The sequence below is a fragment of the Arachis hypogaea genome, chromosome 19 (assembly GCF_003086295.3).
Source record: "Arachis hypogaea cultivar Tifrunner chromosome 19, arahy.Tifrunner.gnm2.J5K5, whole genome shotgun sequence".
Lineage (NCBI taxonomy): Eukaryota > Viridiplantae > Streptophyta > Magnoliopsida > Fabales > Fabaceae > Arachis > Arachis hypogaea.
In genome coordinates, this window is record NC_092054.1 from 56,945,210 (window position 1) to 56,963,594 (window position 18,385).

General features: G+C 39.9%; 1 non-coding gene across 1 annotated transcript; it reads left to right on the top strand.

The window, feature by feature from the left end:
- Window positions 1-7,337: 7,337 nt before the first annotated feature.
- LOC112780272 (small nucleolar RNA R71) lies at window positions 7,338-7,441 on the top strand. The gene has a single exon (XR_003191120.1). It is a non-coding gene; the product is annotated as a small nucleolar RNA R71 (small nucleolar RNA).
- The last annotated feature ends 10,944 nt before the right edge of the window (window positions 7,442-18,385 follow it).

Genomic DNA, 18,385 nt, shown 5'->3' on the forward strand with positions numbered 1-18,385 from the left:
CTATTATTGATTCATTGAATTACAATAGAGCTCCCTAACCCAATGAAAGGGGGTTTAGTGAATCATAGCTCTGAATTCAATTACAAAGAAAAGGAAAACTAGCTAAAAATGAAAGTAAAAGTTCCTTCTCTAACTTAACTTCTATCCTATTTATACACTTTCTATATTGAGCTTCAGTTGTGCTTCTTGGGCTTTGAGGCCTCTCCTTGCTTTCCTTTTGCCTTGGGTTTATGATCCATAATCTTGATGAGGTTGTTGATCCAAATCCTGTAACATTTATTGAGCCAATCTTAGTGATAATCAAATAATGACACATGACTCAATAAATTGAGATTTCAAACTCATCAATCCTTCAGGCCCAATCCCATAAACCATGATATTCAATTGGGTTTCATACCAAAGTAAGTTTAAGTTAATATTTGTGCTCAAAGACTAACTTAAATCACAATATTTTTGGCCCAGAAACCTTTTCCAAGAGTGGCGTTTAAGTTGTAGTTTAAGCTTAAACTGCAGCTTAAACGCCAGACACTTCCAGTGAGGCCTTTTGTAGAAGCACGTTTAAGCTTCAGTTTAAGGTTAAACTGAAGCTTAAACGTGGAAATGGAAGAAGGTAGCCCTGGAGAGTCATGTAGTCGAACACGTTTAAGCTTCAGTTTAAGGTTAAACTGAAGCTTAAACGTGGAGATAGGAAGGGCAGCCCTGGAGGTCGAACACGTTTAACCTCCAGTTTGAGGTTAAACTGGAGGTTAAACGTGGAAAAGGGTGGAGGCATACTGGAGGTCGAACACGTTTAACCTCCAGTTTGAGGTCAAACTGGAGGTTAAACGTGGAAGCTTAGAATGGTGGCCCTGGAGGTGTCGAACACGTTTAACCTCCAGTTTGAGGTCAAACTGGAGGTTAAACGTGGAAATGGAGAGAGCAACCCTGGAGTAGAAAAGCTGTCGAACACGTTTAAGCTCCAGTTTGAGTCAAACTGGAGCTTAAACGTGGAATGGCTCCCTGGTACTCTTCCTGGTTCTGGCGTTTAACCTCCAGTTTGAGGTCAAACTGGAGGTTAAACGTGGAACTCCTCCCTGGGTGGCATACTCATTCTGGCGTTTAACCTCCAGTTTGAGGTCAAACTGGAGGTTAAACTTCAATCCCAGCATTTCTTATCCTTCATGATTTTGGCGTTTAAGCTCCAGTTTAGGCTTAAACTGGAACTTAAACTCCACATGTGATATTCAAGCTTCCTTTATTGATTTTGTTGCTTCCTTGCTTAGCCTCTTCTTCCCTGAAATCATCCAAACAATTGCATCAAAGTCTTGCAAAATTTCATGAGAAATCTTCCATTCATAGCATTTAAGTAATATAACTAAAACTCATGGAATTTGCATCAAAATCATATTGTTTGGATGGTTCATTACTTTGTTCTTCATTTAACCATTTTTGGTTACTTTAAGCTCAAGAAAATGCATAAAACAACTAAAACTAACAGAAAAATGCTAGTGAAACTAGCCTATGATGCCTTGGCATCACAACACCAAACTTAATACTTGCTTGTCCCTAAGCAAGTCCTGAGTTATTTGAGAAGAAAGTATGAAACAGAAAGCAATTACATTGGCTATATTAGCAAGCATTTGAAGTTCATCAGAAGGGTTTTATGCAGAAAGTTGCAGCATCACTTTTTCATACTTATCAGGTAGGATTATCACCTTTTCATTGCATCCATCAAACATTGCTATGGCCTCTTGTTATTCTTATGTCTTTGGCACTTTTCTCTTCTTTGTTTTTCTTTTCTTTTTCTTAGAGCTTCTTTTGCTCCTTGTTTGCTTAGTGTCATGTGTTGCACAAGCCTTTGGCATTTTCTTTTTCTTATCAGTGCACTACACATATCCACTTTAGGCATTTTAGTTCACATTTCTTCTTGAGACATTGGTGCCCAGCACCTCTTTGTGTGACTAAATGTTTTGTATTTAGGTTGCTCTTGATAATGGACTTTTGGTTGATAATCCCGGGTTAGTTAACCCAAGTTACCAAGTGTTGAAACACTCCTCAGAACCTATTCATCCAAGCATATCCTTAATACATAAACACCACAGGCATTTGTCTCAGAAGTTCAAACCATTGGTACCTAGCTTATTTTCTCAATTTTTTTGCTTTTTGGTTGCCTTTTTCCGTGGCTTTTTCTTTTTCTTTTTCTTTCTTTTTCATGGCCAAAGACATTTATTCATCAAGATCCATAGACAATTTTCACTTTCTACATAAAAAATGATAATTCTACACTCTAATTTTAGTGATCTGACTAAACAATCAAGCATGCATACCACCACTTAATTCTACTTGATTTGTCACTAATTTAGCCAAGTTACTTTTGTTCAAACTTTTCTTTTATTTTTGGAAACAGAACAAGCATGGCACGCACTTGTTTAAGAAGGTGAAGTTATATCCAAACATCTAGGCATTCACTTTATTCAAAGCAATTAACAAACACACATACTAAAAAAAACGACTCATAAAAAAAAAAACTCCACATAACACTTAAATGACTTATGATGAAAACACGTTCATAAAGACAATTCACCAATTATCATTTGATTATTAAGGAACGAGACCACCTCTTATTTATTGCTTGGTTCTTCTTAATTCTTGGGATCCTGCTTCTTCTTGCTTCCTGCCTCTTTTTGACCACTTGTGTTTCCTTTGTCTTTTCTTATGAGCTTTTTCCAGAATCCAGCCTTTTTCATCGTTTCTTCCACTCCTTTTTCAAGGATCATTGCCTTGTTTATTTCTCCTTCTTTCCTCCCTTTGAAATACTCATCATAAGCTGGGAATGCTGGGTCCATCTTGTGTAGATGTTCCCCTATGTAGTTAAGCTTGATTTGCGAACTGATGTTGTAATCAGCTTGGACTGAGTATCTTGCATTCTGTAAAGTGGTGGCTTCCTTGATTGCCAAGACATTGGCATCTTGGTGTTGGCATATGTGGCTGAAGGATTCCTGTAAGTGTAAATTTTGTTCCCTTTGCAGATCGAAGAATCTTGATTCAAAGTTCCTTTGCATATCCATCATTTTTAGATGAAAGTCCTCTTGTCTCTCCTGAGACCTCATGTATTGTTGAGACATTCCTTCCATGATTTCCTGCATTCTGCTCATATCCATGGGGTCTCTGGGAATTCGTTGTCTTCTTTCAGGAGTTGCTTACTCTTCTTGCTCTTCTTCTCTATCTTCTCCTTCCTGTCTTTCTTGTTCTGCTTCTTGCTCGGCTTCCACTTGTTGCCCTTCTTCATTTCTTCTTCTTGTATGTCTTGGAGGAGTTGGGCCAAGAGTCATTCTGTGTGCAGTTATGGCCAGTCCAGGATATAGCCAATTAGGTCTTTCATCCTCAAGTGGTACTTGGGCATCGATGCATAGTCTAATGATAGTGCTAGGGAAGTGAAGCCAGGATTCAGGGTCACTTTTCTCACTAAACTCTTGTATCTGTTCAGCAATGAGTTTATGAACTTTGATCTCTCCTCCAACCATAATGCAATGTAGCAAGATGGCTCTTTTAGGGACTATTTCTGAAGAGTTTGCAGTGGGTAGGATGGATCTCCTAACTATTGCATACCACCCTTTAGCTTCAGGTGTTAGGTCTCCCCTTCTCAAGACTCTTGGAGCCCCTCTTGTTTTTCTCACCCATTCAGCTCTGATGGCACAAAGGTCTTCAGCAATAGTTGTATAGTCAGGTTCTCCTATCATCCTTTCTTCATAACTTGCTTGGCTGAAATGTATGTTTTTCAGGCCAAGAGTTTTCATGATTGCTTTGGGACTGAAGTCAACTTCCACCCCTCTTACATAGCTTTTGTATGTGGGGTTCTTGGTTTGATCCTCCCTTACTGCATTTGCATAAAACTCTTTCACCAAGTTGATGTTGATTCTAGTGATTGGCTTAGTTAGGAGCTCCCACTTCCTCTTTTTGATCTTTTCCCAAACACCTGGGAACTCATCCTTTTCAAGGTCAAAGGGAACCTCAGCTAGTACCGTTTTAGGTCTCATCCATTCGGCTTGAATCTCATGGAACACTGATCTGTATCTCCATGCATCGAATTCCCTGTTTTCCTCCATTGGCTGCTTGTCTTTTCTTCTTTTGTGGCTAGATGAAGCTGCCATTGGTTTTTTTTAGTTTTGGTAAGTGACAAGCTAAAGTTGACAAGGTGAAGCAAGAAGTGTTGTTGGAGGTGTGGTGAGGTTGTTTTCGGCAAGAGATAGTTATGCTCTGATGAAGGAAAATGTGTATGAAGGAGAATTGGTGGTGTGGGACTCGTTCCCCAAGTGGTTCTTTATAGTGCCCATGAGTGAAAAATGGACGGCTAGGGTGGTTTGTGAAGGGTGGCTTGATGGTAAATATATGAATTATGGATAAGGACGATTTGCTTTTCATTTTCTTGGAAGTATTCTGGGTGCATTAGGTTGTACATGTAGCTTTCTTTTCTTGCAGAACTTCCTTTTCCCATGTGTTAGTTTCAAAGATTTGTGAATTTTCTTTTTGACCAAGCACGTACCTCCCTTTGTCTTTTTCCTCCATTTTTGTCTTTTCTTTTGTACCTGCACAAACAAACAAATTTGCTATCATTTTTCGGTCCATGTGAATTATGAATAGTATTTGCACATGTAAATCAATGCTTGTCTTTATGAGCTTATAGCCGTGACTTCTACATGTATGCACACTTATTATTTGGACACCAAACTTAGTGTTTGGTTAAGTCTCCTGATGACATGAAATCCATATTGGTTGTCCTTAATGAGTGTGCATAATTCTAATAAATCATAGTCACCTTGGCTCTTTGATTCTAAACAAAGTTACTACCCTAAGTAATTGAAACCAAAGTATTAAAACATGTGAATGGTATATTTGTCATGAATTTTGAAATCCAGAGGAACTTCTTGCTTTTCATAAACTGTGTTCAAAAAGAACACCAAACTTAATGTTTGGTTGTGCACCTTGAATGAAAGATGGAATTCAATTTGATTAAGATTTGGGAGTGCCATCAGGCACACCAAACTTAGAGACCAATTGTAATTTACATGCAAGGTTTAGTGCACTTAATCAATGGTTGTCCTGAGGATTCAAGTTCATGCATAAGAAACCATGCTTTATTAGATGTAAAGCAAAGCACTAAAGATTAAGGATACTAAAAACATGGGTTGCCTCCCATGAAGCGCTTCTTTAACGTCACTAGCTTGACGGTTGTCCCTTGTTAGGGTGGATTGTAGTGCTTGACGTCATCTCCTCTCACTATGAAAACGTCCCCACTTGATTCATTCATGACCTCTAAATGTTCCATAGAAAGAACTTTCCTGATTGTGAACACTTGAGGGAGTTGGGAAGGAATGGTTTTGAGGCCAGGTGGGATTGGCAGATAATGACTTGATATCACGTTATCTCCCGGAGAAAAACCTTCAGTGGGAATTTTCTTGTTTCTCCATCCTCTTGGCAATCTCCCTATCACTCTTCCCTTTCTCTTGAGGATTTCTTCATTGACCTTTATGTCAGGAGGATCCTTCTGATCTGTTTCCACTGATTCTTGTGGCTCTAACTCTTGCAACTCTTGTTTGCCTTCCAATGACTGTTTTAGAGTCTCAGCTGCTGGATTACTTTCCTCCAAACACGGATGGCTACTATCATCTTTAGGCTTTTCAGGTTCTGGTTCAGGCTCAGATGCAGGTTTGAAGACTTTGAAAATGAGCTGTTCATCATGTATTCTCAGAATTAGCTCTCCTTGTTCTACATCTATGAGCGCTCTAGTAGTGGCTAGAAATGGTCTGCCCAGAATGATAGGGTGTAAGTAGCTTTCCTCCATGTCCACAATGACAAAGTCTGTGGGGAAATAATAATCCCCCACTTTCACCAGCACATTTTCAACTACCCCTTCAGCTTGCTTCTGAGTTTTGTCAGCCAGTTGTATGATTACATCAGTGGATCTCACCTCATTCAGTTGTAGCCTCTTCATAAGAGTTAGAGGCATCACATTTATGCTAGCTCCTAGATCACAGAATCCTCTGTCAATTTTTGTTTCCCCTATGATGCAAGGGATATGAAAACTTCCTGGGTCCGTTTTCTTAGAGAGTGTGTCCTTCTTGATGAGAGCACTGCATTCTTTGTTCATTGTTACTGTTTGTCCTCCCTTCAAAACTCTTTTCTTGCTTAACAATTCCTTTAAATACTTGATGTGTGTGGGCAGTTGATGAAGAATCTCAAGAAAGGGAATATTGACATGAAGAGAGTTAAATGTCTCTAGAAACCTTGAGTAGGTTTTCCTTTTTTCACCTCCTCCTAACCTCTCAGGAAATGGTGCTTTTGGTTGGTATATTTCCATCATGCCTTTTTGCAGTTCCTTGGCTTGCTCAGTTCCACCTTCTTGCTTAACTTCTTCCACACCTTCCTTCAAGATTTCTGGTTCCTGCTCTGAGGGCCTGATTCCTTCTTCTTCTGAGACTTCCTTCATTATGGTGATGGCTTTGCATTCTTCCCATCTTACTCTCTTTTGTTCCCCTTTGGGATTCTTTTCTGTGTCACTAGGGAACACTGCAGTTGATTTGGGTGCCTGTTGAGATAGCTCTCCTACTTGAGATTCCATCCTTTTGAGTTTTTCACCATGGTTTCTTAAGGTAGTTCTCACATCATCCCTGAAGCTCTTCAATTCAATTATGTCTTGGCTCATGGTTGCAAGCATTCCTTCTATTCGGTTTAATTGATCTTGAAATTGTTGGTTCGGATTAGGTTGGGTATGTTGATTATTTTGGCCATGATATGATGGTTGGGGGTAAGTGTTTTGTGTGGCTTGGTATGATCTTTGGTTGGAGTTTTGGTATGTGGAATTGTTATGTTGGTTGTGGTTGTAAGGTTTGTGGTTTTGTGGTTGGGTTTGTTGGTTTCCCCACCCAAAGTTTGGGTGGTTTCTCCAGCCTGGGTTGTAAGTGTTGGAATGTGGATCATATGATTGCCTTTGTTGGTTTCCCACATAGTTAGCCTCATCCCAATTACCTCCTTCAATGCCTACTTCCTCTTGATCTTGTGTGTGTATTGCAGCCACGTGCTTTGTTTCTAATTGCCTGGTAAGCTCTGCTAGTTGCTTGGCAAACACCTTGTTTTGGGCTAGAATTGTATCAACATGGTTCAGCTCCATGACTCCCTTAGTGTTGTGCCTTTCTGATGCATAGTAGTACTCATTCTCAGCCACTGTCTCGATCACTTCAATGGCTTCTTCCACAGTCTTTTTCCTGTTCAATGAACCTCCTGATGAATGGTCTACAGCCTTCCTTGATTCATACGAGAGCCCATCATAGAAGATGTGCAGTTGCACCCAATCATGGAACATGTTTGGTGGGCATTTCCTTGTCAAGTCCTTGAATCTCTCCCATGCCTCGTAGAGAGTTTCACCATCTTGTTTTCTAAAAGTCTGAACCTCAGATCGAAGCCTATTGACCTTTTGTGGAGGGTAGAAACGTGCCAGAAACTTGCTTTCCACCTCATCCCATGTTGTTAGACTCCCCCTTGGGAATGATTCCAGCCACTTAGCTGCTTTGTCCCTAAGTGAAAATGGGAACAAAAGCAGTTTATAGGCATCTTCCTGGACTCCATTGGACTTCACAGTGTCACAAATTCTCAGGAATTTTGTGAGATGTTGGTTTGGGTCTTCATTAGCACTTCCTCCAAAGGAACAATGATTTTCCACAAGTGATATTAGCTGTGGCTTGAGCTCAAAATTGTTGGCCTGAATGGGTGGTTTCTGGATGCTACTACCACAATTCCCAGAGGTTGGGTTTATGTATGAACTAAGAACCCTCCTCTCAGGGATGGCATCGTTTCCATCAGCTCTCTCATGGTTGTGAACTTCTCTATCCATGTTGAGATCTAAAGCTTCCTCAAAATTGTCCTCAGATTCTCCTTCAGATTCCTCTTCTCCCACTACTCTCTTCCCTCTTACTTCCCTTCTAAGTCTATGAAGGGTCCTCTCTGGTTCGGTATATGGAAGAGTTGATGTCTCTCCTCTCCTACCTGTCATACAAGAACACAGCTCAAACACAAACAAGTGAAATACTCTTGGTTAATGGAAGAGTATGGTTAGCTCAATTGAGGAATTAATTCAAACAGTTAGTGAGTCAGTGAGTTAGTTGCATGAATTTAAAGGCCTAAAGAAGGAAAGCATGTAACCAAGTGCAGAAATTAAAATTCAACAAGTATCTTGAACAGAATTAACAAAGCAAGAGAAAATTGCTCAATCTAGTTAGCTTCCAATTTGAGAATTGTCAATCGAAAACCAATCCCCGGCAACGGCGCCATAAACTTGATGCACATAAACTAGTTATGCTACGATTTAGGAAATTGCACGATCGGCAAAATTCCTTCCGGCAAGTGCACCGGTTATCGTCAAGTAAAAACTCACAATAGAGTGAGGTCGAATCCCACAAGGATTGGTTGAATGAGCAATTCGGATTAGAAGTGTGTTCTAGTTGAGCGGAGTCAAGGTTGAGATGAGTATTGCGGAATGTAAAATTGGCGGGAAAAGTAAATGACAAGAAATTAAAATGGCTGAATCTTAAATTGCATGAATTAAAGAGCAGAAACTAAATTGCTGAAATTAAAGGGGATGGGGGTGATTGCATGAATTTAATTGCAGGATGTAAAGAGAAAGTGGAAATCAGAATTTGGGGAATTCATTGGGTTATAGGAGATATTGAGATCTCCGAATCAAAACATGTTCATCTCTTCCTCAACCAATGCGTTCATTGAATTTTGCTTGGCAATCTTATATGATTGGATCCCAATTCCTTGGCTCACCAATGCTCTCTAAAAACAAACAAATTCCCAATCCCTTGGTTTAAATGTTCATAAGAAGAGATGATGCTTGATCACTGATTATACCACACAATTTCATGAACCACAATTTGGTAGGATTACATGTCACAATATCCATCCAAACCCCAATCCAATCCACTGTGAGAAAGCTTCTCTAGCATGAATCCTCCATTCCTTTCCCAAGGCTCCGAAGGATTCCAAGTATGAGTAGTTTCTTTCCCAAGACAACTACTCAATAGAATTAGATCGAGAAGCTTTCTAACAAAATTCAAGAGAAAAGATTGAAGAAGAAGATAAACTATTATTGATTCATTGAATTACAATAGAGCTCCCTAACCCAATGAAAGGGGGTTTAGTGAATCATAGCTCTGAATTCAATTACAAAGAAAAGGAAAACTAGCTAAAAATGAAAGTAAAAGTTCCTTCTCTAACTTAACTTCTATCCTATTTATACACTTTCTATATTGAGCTTCAGTTGTGCTTCTTGGGCTTTGAGGCCTCTCCTTGCTTTCCTTTTGCCTTGGGTTTATGATCCATAATCTTGATGAGGTTGTTGATCCAAATCCTGTAACATTTATTGAGCCAATCTTAGTGATAATCAAATAATGACACATGACTCAATAAATTGAGATTTCAAACTCATCAATCCTTCAGGCCCAATCCCATAAACCATGATATTCAATTGGGTTTCATACCAAAGTAAGTTTAAGTTAATATTTGTGCTCAAAGACTAACTTAAATCACAATATTTTTGGCCCAGAAACCTTTTCCAAGAGTGGCGTTTAAGTTGTAGTTTAAGCTTAAACTGCAGCTTAAACGCCAGACACTTCCAGTGAGGCCTTTTGTAGAAGCACGTTTAAGCTTCAGTTTAAGGTTAAACTGAAGCTTAAACGTGGAAATGGAAGAAGGTAGCCCTGGAGAGTCATGTAGTCGAACACGTTTAAGCTTCAGTTTAAGGTTAAACTGAAGCTTAAACGTGGAGATAGGAAGGGCAGCCCTGGAGGTCGAACACGTTTAACCTCCAGTTTGAGGTTAAACTGGAGGTTAAACGTGGAAAAGGGTGGAGGCATACTGGAGGTCGAACACGTTTAACCTCCAGTTTGAGGTCAAACTGGAGGTTAAACGTGGAAGCTTAGAATGGTGGCCCTGGAGGTGTCGAACACGTTTAACCTCCAGTTTGAGGTCAAACTGGAGGTTAAACGTGGAAATGGAGAGAGCAACCCTGGAGTAGAAAAGCTGTCGAACACGTTTAAGCTCCAGTTTGAGTCAAACTGGAGCTTAAACGTGGAATGGCTCCCTGGTACTCTTCCTGGTTCTGGCGTTTAACCTCCAGTTTGAGGTCAAACTGGAGGTTAAACGTGGAACTCCTCCCTGGGTGGCATACTCATTCTGGCGTTTAACCTCCAGTTTGAGGTCAAACTGGAGGTTAAACTTCAATCCCAGCATTTCTTATCCTTCATGATTTTGGCGTTTAAGCTCCAGTTTAGGCTTAAACTGGAACTTAAACTCCACATGTGATATTCAAGCTTCCTTTATTGATTTTGTTGCTTCCTTGCTTAGCCTCTTCTTCCCTGAAATCATCCAAACAATTGCATCAAAGTCTTGCAAAATTTCATGAGAAATCTTCCATTCATAGCATTTAAGTAATATAACTAAAACTCATGGAATTTGCATCAAAATCATATTGTTTGGATGGTTCATTACTTTGTTCTTCATTTAACCATTTTTGGTTACTTTAAGCTCAAGAAAATGCATAAAACAACTAAAACTAACAGAAAAATGCTAGTGAAACTAGCCTATGATGCCTTGGCATCATAACTGAGGTCGGTCGCTTCCACTCCATCACTGCTTCCACAATGGCAGGATCTACTGATATACCCTTTTTACTCACTACGTGACCCAAGAACTTCACCTCACGTTTCCAGAACTCGCATTTAGATAGTTTTGCATAGAGTTTCTTCTCTTTTATTATCTACAGCACGGTCCTTAAGTGCTCCGCATGATCCTCTTCAGTCTTGGAATAAACCAGTATGTCATCAATGAAGACAACAACGAATTTATCGAGAAACAGATGGAAGATCCTGTTCATATAATCCATAAACACTGCAGGAGCATTTGTCAATCCGAAAGACATTACAGTGTACTCGTAGTGACCATAACGAGTCCTGAAAGCAGTCTTAGGAATGTCCTCATCTCTCACTGATGGTGTGCAGAAATTGGCAAATTAAAAATTATTAAAACATTTACGTTGTAAGTATAGTTCTTAACTTGCCAGAAATCTGCTCCACAATTTAGAAAGGTGTCACAGAAAATTGAATTTAAAATACTGGGAGTATGGATCCCAGGTCGTCTCCCAACTAGTTGTAGAAAAGTGTGCTATTTTATTAATTAGAGGTTTTCAAAAAAGGTTTGAATTGGGCAAACAGGAAATTAAATTGATGAATTTGAATAATGTAAATAAAAGTCTTGACTGGGAATTGATTAGTTGGAATCCCTATTATTGTTGGAATTCTCTCAGGATTAATTGACAATTAAAGGTTATCCTGTTTAGTTATCCTTCACTAGGTGAAGGAAAGTTAAACAAGTTGGAATGCTACGTCCGTCCACAATTTGCAACCCACTTAATTAAAAGGGATTGATGTTAGTGATTAGGAGGCAATCCAACCATAAACCCAATTATAGTTATCCTTCAAGCCTTCCAACTCAAGGGTTCCTTTCAATCAATTCCCCATCAAGTTAGGGAACTACTCACTCATTGTAAAGGTAAAATTCATAGCATATGAAAAGAAATTAAGGAAAGACATTGTAAATAAAATTAAAATCATCAATTAAAAATAAAAGTGATCCTTGTATTAAATAACCCTAAGAATATTCCAATGGTAAAATCAAACAAAGCAAAGAACATGGAAGAGTAAGACCAAGTAAAGAAAACGAACTAGAATGACGAAGTCTTGATGAGGTGATAACTCTTCTCAATATCCCAAACTATGTCAAAAAAAGTAAGAGAAAACTAAAATCCTAAGAACTATGAATGTGTAGAGAGAAAACCTAGAGGAGGAGCAAAACTAGATCTAAAAACTAAAACTGTGTAGAATGAATGTTGTTTTTTGGTTTCTGCATGTTCTCTGGCTCTAGTCTGCTGTTTCGGGCCAAAAACTGGGTCAAGATAGGGCCCGAAATCTTCCCCAGTGAATCTGCAAATGATGCAGATCGCGTACGTCACACGATCGTGTCGCTCATGCGGACGCGTCATTCGCGTTTCTGCTCTTCCGCGCGGTCGCGTCGTCCATGTGGCTGCGTCACTCGTGCTATTCCATGCCGCGTGGTCGCGTCATCCATGCGGCCGCGTCGCTTCAAATTGCTTTCTTTCGCGCGGTCGCTCGCTGGTCATCTCCTCAATTTCTTGTGTTTCTTCCATTTTTGCAGGCTTCCCTTCCACTCTCCAACTCATTCATGCCCTATAAAGCCTGAAACACTTAACACATAGATCACGGCATCAAATGGAATAAGGGAGAAATAAAATACATAATTAAAAGTCTCTAGGAAGCAAGTTTTCAACTATAAAACATCCTTAGGAAGGAAATATAAATGCATGCTTATTTAATGAATAAGTGGGTAAAGATCATGATAAAACCACACAATTAAGCACAATATAAATCATGAAATAGTGGCTTATCAACCTCCCCACACTTAATCATTAGCATGTCCTCATTCTTAATTGAAGGAGATAAATGAAATGAGTAAGAACATGTAAAACCTATGAAATGCAATGCAACCTATATATATGAATGCAACTATATGATTCTTGTCCACTTGATTTAAAGCAAATAAGCTCTTCAAAATAATTACAAATCAAATTCCACTAATTCTATCATTATACAGTAAGACAGATAAAAGTGCAAGAAGGTAGCTCATGAAAGCAGGGAACATGGAAATTCAAGCATTGAACCCTCTCTCTAGTGTATAGGGTAATCACTCTATCCTTCTCTAATCATGCTCTCTAACTTTTGTTCTTCTCTTAACCAATCAACAACAGTTAATATACCAATGCAAACATCATGAGGTCTTTTCAAGGTTGTAATGGGGCCAAGGTAGGTAGGGATACATGTATGGTCAAGTGAGCTTATAAATTGAATCTTTAATTAACCCAAGCTTCAACCTAACCTATATAACTTGCGTAATCTTAAAATTCATACCTAGCTACCAGAATTCCCCTTTTACATTCCATACTCATGTATCAACTTTTTATTTTAATTTTTATCATATGTGCATTGACTTTTGAATTCTTAAATTGGGGTAATTTTGTCCCCTTATTTATTTATTAGATATTTTTGGATTTTTTTCTTTTTTTTTTTTTACATAGAAACATAAGAATAAATATAGCTTATCAATGCACATAGATTTTTTATTCTTATAGTTTCACATGAGTAGGTATCCAAATTCCCCTTAAATTATCATGACACATTCCCTTAATAACTTTTGTTCCCACAATTTCCCAAACTTAACTAGCGCACATAATTCTATCTTAAGCTAACCAAAGATTCAATTTGGGATATACAATTGTTTTTCTGCTTAAGGTTAGTAATGTGGTGAAATATAGAACAAATGAAATTTAAAGGCTCAAAGTGGTTAACAAAGGTAATTAAAAGGGTAGGCTTAATTTGGATAAGTAAGCTAAACAAATAATGGCCTCAATCATATGCAAGCATACAAATATAATAAATATTGGACATATAAGATAAAACAAAATATAGATTACAATCATAGAGAAGTAAACACACAAGAATAAAATAATTATGGTTAAATAATGTAACCATTTATAAAGGCTCAAATCTCACGGGTTGTGTGTTCTTTAGCTCAAACATCATGTTCCAAATATAACTTCAAGCAAATTTATCATAAAAATTTTGGAAATTAGTGAAATTTTGTTCCAAAGATAGAGTCTTAGAAGAAACTTATTGTCTTTTCAATCAAGTAGAACATGCATGCAACTAATCTATTACTATGCAATTTATCCTATTCTATAAAAGAAAGAAAATCTAACTAAATATCCTAATTTATTAGTGCTAGGGAAGAGAAATTACCTCCGGAAGTTAGGTACTGACCGACCTCCCCACACTTAAGGCTTTGCACCGTCCTCGGTGCCATCTGTCAGGAACAGGGGTAGGCTGGTAGCAGTATCTCCACAGTCAGGACCATCATGGCTCCCTGTGCTGGTAAAGGAAGTGGAGTCCGGGGTGTTTGAGTCCTTGAATTTTCCCTTGAGTAGCTCCTTGAGGTGTTTGAATCGGCGCTCGTTACGGCGCTTTCTTAACTTCGCTTTCTGGTCTTGCCGATCCAACCTTTGGATTATCTGCTGGAGCAGTTCATCTGTTGTAGGTGCTTGTGGTGGTGAAGAAGGGATATCTTCAATCGGAGCAGTGGGAAGGCTTGTAGTGGCTGCTGAAAGTCTGAGGTATTTCCCATTTGGGACATACTGATCATCCCGTGCGAGCATGGCTTTGGTGTCTCCAGCTCTGTAGGAAACTCCGGCTGCTGAGACAAGATCTGAGACCAAGGCGGGAAAAGGTAAATTGCCCGCAATTTGTACGTGTCCCATGGCATTCCGGATATGTCTTGGTAAATTCAGAGGCTGGTCTGTAAGGATGCACCATAGTAGAACGGCCATGTCCACAGTGAAGGAGAACTCGTGAGTGCTCGAAAAGACCTAATGGGATATGATTTGTGCCCATACACGAGCCTCCAAGGTAAGTGCTGAAGCCAATATACCCTTAGGGCGGGTACGATGGTATCCGTAGATCCAACGGCTGCCAGGTAGTGCAATAACTCTGAGAACAGCTTCCCAGTCAAATTGGTACATCTGGCGCTTGAGTGCGGCTTCTTGAAAGGCGTCCATTCCATATGGAATAGGGGGAAGACTCAAAGCTTATTGGATAGCCTCTTCTGTAATGGGGACTTGCTTCTGACGTACATAGACAGACTGCAGAGTAGGCAGGTAGAAGTTAGAGTAGAACTCGACTACCCAAGAAGTATTGACCTGCTTCTGTTGTCTCTGTAGGAAACCCTATTGTCTTCGTGCAATTTGCGGCTCAACAAAAGTAGCAATATTGGGCGGGAGGATAAGAAGGTGTTCGTTGTTGTAACTCCTTTCAGCTAGAATGGGGAACATCTGCTCACAATAGCGATTGAAAAATCGCGCAGTGTCCCTCGCTGGAAAGGCTTTCTCCTTTTCATCAACCTTTATGATCCTTTTAACTCTTTTTGTTGAGGGCTTGACTGCAGTTGAAGAAGGCTCTGCCAATAGTGCTCTTTTAGTTCCTCTTCTTGCTGGAGGTTTGGGAGTAGCTTTCTCTTTTCCTTTCTTGGTGGCCATCCTGAAAAAGGGAAGAGAAGGTGAATTAAATTCAAAGAAATATATAGCAATGAAGAGAACGAAAAAGGGATGGTTGTAAATGCACATTAAAAGGTAAATGATGTCAACACCTGCTCATGAGTACATGTGAAAGATCATTAATGGAGAATAGTTAGTGCATATGATGACAAGTGAATGCAAGGTGTTTATTGGCATGCCGGCAAAGGACATGAGTAGCATAAACCAAGCATTACTTTGTAACAAACCATCACGTTTGTATTGACAATTAAATTCAATTAATATAATAGTAAAGGGGATTTGTGAAAAGCAAGCATTGAATAGTAGAATAACATAGAGAAATGCATAATGCCATATGGGCTTTTTCACAAACACATAGCATGCAAGGTAAATAAATTATAGAAAGTATTAAAGTGAACATGCAAGCAACACTTTAAAGAAAATAATATATAATTGTCAAACAATTTGCAACAATCCACAAGCATATAATGAAAAATAATGACTCAAATAAACTTCTAACACCATGTAAAAAGGAAAGAAGTAGGAAGAAAATATGAATAATGAAAAGAAAAAGAAAAGAAAAGAAAATAACATATAAAATAAGAAGAATGATAGAAAAGAAAAGGGTGAAGAAGAAAATAAAACCTTGTTAATGGGGTGAGGGAGAGAGAGTGAAAGGTGAGATAGAAGGAAGAAGAGAGAAGGAAGAAATAGGGAGGGAAAAGAGAAAAATAGGATTTGGAGAGAAAAAGATATGATATTTGACAAAATTAGAGAAACTGTGTGCCGCAAGCGACGCGTGCGCATGGGGCATGCGGTCGCGCGACTTGCGCTTAAGGTGGTTGACGCAGTCGCGTCGGCCACGCGGTCGCGTGACCCAATTTGTGCCAGTGGCGCGAGGGCTGCCTCGCACTCGCACAACTCTCTGTTCAAAATCATTAAATGCCAAATTCTAGGTGACGCGATCGCGTGGGGCATGCGATCGCGTGAGTGGGCTTCAGAAGGGAACGACGCGGCCCCGTGAGGCACACGGTCGCGTGAAGTGGATTGCGCATCCAGCGCCAGTCCAGCACCACTCTAGCACAACTTTCAGCTGTGCACCCTTTTTACGTCGAAAATCAGGGCACGCGGTCGCGTGGGGCACGCGGTCGCGTGGGGCACGCGGTCGCGTGGGGCACGCGGTCGCGTGGGGCACGCGGTCGCGTGGGGCACGCGGTCGCGTGGGAGGTCAGTATGCCCATATGACGCGATCGCGTCAGCGACGCGGCCACGTGGGACGATTTGTGCCATTGGCACACCTCCAGCCACGCTCCAGCATGATTCTCTGTTCGTTTTTATTTTTCTCCCCTCTCCATGCGACGCGGACGCGTCGCTGGTGCGGTCGTGTCGCGTGGCAAAAAAATTTTTTTTTTAATAAATATGTAGATGCAGATGCACGAAAGTACTGATAAAGAGAAGAGTTATTGAATAGGAAAAACTAAAAATAAAGAAAAGAACGATCATACCATGGTAGGTTGTCTCCCACCTAGCACTTTGCTTTAACGTCCGTAAGTTGGACGCTCCACTAGCTCAATCTTCTGCTATGTGGGGATCTTCCAAGAGGAAGATCTCAAGCTCCTTATTTTTTTTTGTATCTTCTCGCCATGGTATAGCTTCAAACGGTGTCCATTAACTTTGATAAGTTCAGAGTGTGAAGGATGGCTTAGGTGATAAACTCCGTACTGTTCGGCCTTCTCTACTCTGTATGGACCTTCCCATCTTGATCTCAATTTGCCTGGCATGAGCCTCAGTCAAGATTTGTAAAGGAGGACTAGATCCCCAGGCTGGAACTCCTTTTTTTGATGTTCTGATCATGTACAGCCTTCATCTTTTCCTTGTATAGTTTTGAGTTCTCATAAGCTTCTAGGCGAAGGCTCTCCAGTTCTTGCAGTTGCAACTTCCTTTCAGCTCCGGCTTTCCCAATTTCCATGTTGCACTCCTTGACTGCCCAAAAGGCTTTGTGCTCCACTTCAACTGGAAGATGACAAGCTTTTCCATAAACTAAGCGGAAAGGACTCGTCCCAATGGGTGTTTTATATGCTGTTCTATATGCCCAGAGTGCATCCTGTAGCTTGGTGCTCCAGTCTTTTCTATGGGGTTTGACTATGTTCTGCAAGATACGCTTTATTTCTCTGTTTGACACCCCAGCTTGCCCATTGGTCTGAGGGTGGTATGCTGTTACAACCTTATGAATTATCCCATGCTTCTTCATTAGTCCTATTAGTCTCCTGTTACAAAAAATGGGTGCCTTGATCGCTCACGATTGCTCGTGGGGATCCAAAGCGACAGATAATATGGTTTCTCACAAAGGAAACAACAGTGTTAGCATCATCAGTGTGGGTAGGAATTGCTTCCACCCACTTGGAAACGTAATCCACAGCTAACAATATATAAAAATATCCATTAGAATTTGGAAATAGACCCATGAAGTCAATGCCCCAAACATCAAAAATTTCACAGAAAAGCATAATTTGTTGAGACATTTCATCCCTCCTGGATATATTACCAAATTTTTGGCATGGGAGACAAGATTTACAAAACTCAGCAGCGTCTCCAAAAAGAGTAGGCCACCAGAATCCACAGTCTAAGATTTTTCTAGCAGTTCTCTGAGAGCCAAAATGTCCTCCACTTTCAGATGAGTGACAGGCCTCTAAAATGGACTGGAATTCTGATTAAGACACACAACGTCTAATTACCTTATCAGCGCCACATCTCCATAAATATGGGTCATCCCATATATAATATTTAGACTCGCTTTTCAGCTTGTCTCTTTGGTGCTTAGAGAAGTTTGGAGGAAATGTGCGGCTAACTAGATAATTAGCTACAGGTGCATACCAAGGGGATACTTCAGATACTGCTTGCAGGTTATCAAATGGAAAATTATCATCTATAGGAGTAGAATCATCCTTAATGTGCTCAAGGCGACTCAAGTGGTCTGCCACTAAATTCTGGTTACCACTCCTATCCTTTATTTCTAAATCAAATTCTTGTAATAGTAGTATCCAACATATAAGCCTTGGTTTGGACTCCTTTTTAGCTAATAGATACTTTAAAGCTGCATCATCCGAATACACTACTACTCTAGTACGAAGTAAATAAGCTCGGAATTTATCCAGAGCAAAAATAATGGCAAGAAGCTCTTTCTCAGTAGTAGTA